The sequence below is a fragment of the Herpailurus yagouaroundi genome, unplaced genomic scaffold (assembly GCF_014898765.1).
Source record: "Herpailurus yagouaroundi ecotype Mexico unplaced genomic scaffold, PumYag 28, whole genome shotgun sequence".
NCBI classification, from domain to species: Eukaryota; Metazoa; Chordata; class Mammalia; order Carnivora; family Felidae; genus Herpailurus; species Herpailurus yagouaroundi.
In genome coordinates this window covers 36,290,768-36,292,693 of record NW_024412376.1, presented here as the reverse complement: position 1 = coordinate 36,292,693, position 1,926 = coordinate 36,290,768, and positions in this window count along the sequence as shown.

The following is a 1,926-nucleotide window of genomic DNA, read 5'->3' as shown; positions in this document are numbered from 1 at the left end:
GATTAGTGATGTTGGGCATCTTTTCATGTGTCTGTTGGCCATGTGTATATCCTTTTAGAAAAATGTTCAGATCCTCTGCCCATTTTTTTAATTGGAGTGTTTGGGGGTTTTTTTTGGTGTTGAGTTCTGTAAGTTCTTTATATATTTTGGATATATCATTTGCAAATATAATCTCCCATTCAGTAGGTTGCTTTTTTGTTTTGTTGATGGTTTCCTTTGACACACAAAAGCTTTGTATTTTGGTGAATTCCCAATAGTTTATTTTTGCTTTTATTTCCCTTGCTTAAGGAGACATATCCATAAATATGTGGCTAAGGTCAATGTTCAAGAGATTACTGCCTATGTTTTATTTTAGGAGTTTTATGGTTTCAGGTCTGACATTTAGGCCTTTAATCCATTTGGGGTTTTGGGGGAGTATGGTGTAAAAAAAGTGGTTCAGTTTCATTCCTTTGATTGTAGCTGTTCATTTTTCTTTATACCAGTTATTAATGAGACTGTCTTTTTCCCATTGTATAATCTTGCCTCCTTTGTCATAGATTAATGGACTATACAAGCATGGGTTTATTTCTGAGTTCCCTGTCCTGTTCCATTTATTTAGGTGTTTATATTTTTGTGTCAGTACCATACTGTTTTGATTATCATAGCTTTGTGGTATTATCTTGAAATCTGAGATTGTGATCCCTCCAGCTTTGTTTTTTCTCAAGATTGCTTTGGCTATTCAAGTTCTTTTGTTGTTCCATACAAATTTTAGGATTATTTGTTCTAGTTTTATGAAAACTACTCTTGGTATTCTGATAGGGATTGCATAGCATCTTTAGATTGCTTTGGGTAGTATGGACATTTTAACAATATTAGTTCTCCCAATCAATGAACATGGTATATTTTTCCATTTGTCTGTATCACCTTCCGTTTCTTTCATCAGTGTTTTCATAGTATAGGCCTTTCATCTCCTGGATGAAATTTATTCCTAGGTATTTTATTCTTATTGGTATAGTTATAAATGGGATTATTTTCTTAATTTCTTTTTTTTGCTACTTCATTATTAGTGAATAGAAACACAATGAATTTCTGTGTATTAATTTAGTATCCTACAATTTTATTGAATTCATTTACCCTAATAGGTTTGTTTGTGGGTTTTTTTTTTTTTTTGGTTTTTTTTTTGGTGTAATCTTTAGTGTTTTCTATATGTAGTATCATGTCATCTGCAAATAGTGACAATTTTACTTTGTCTTTTCCAATTTGGATAACTTTTATTTATTTATTTTTTTCTTGTCTGATTGCTGCAGCTAGGACTTCAAATACATGTTGAATAAAATTGGTAACAGTGGACATCCTTGTCTAGTTTCTGATTTTAAGAGAAAAGCTTTTATTTTTCACCATTGAGGGTGATGTTAATTGTGAGTTTTTCCTATATGGGCTTTATTATGTTGAGATATGTTCCTTCTAAAACCACTTTGTTCAGAGTTTTTATCTTGAATGGATGTTTTGTCAAATGCTTTTTCTGCATCTCTTGAGATGGTCATATGGTTTTTATCCCTTCTCTTGTTAATGTAATGTATCACATTGATTGATTTGAGAATGTTGAACCCCCTTGCATCCCTGAAACAAATCCCATCTGATCTTGGTGAATGATCCTTTTAATGTATTATCGAATTTGGTTTGCTAATTAGCTAATTACTAATAGTTTGTTGGATTTTTGTATCTGTGTTCATCAGGGATATTGGCCTGCAGTTTTGGTTTGGTTTGATTTGGTTTTGGTTTTGTATTGCCTTTGTCTGGCTTTGGTATCAGGGTAATTCTGGCCTTGTAGAATAAATTTGGAAGTGTTCCTTCCTCTTCTATTTTTTTTTTTTTTTAGTTTGTGAAGAGTAGGTATTCTTTTTTTTTTTTTTTTTTCAACGTTTTTTATTTATTTTTTGGACCTAG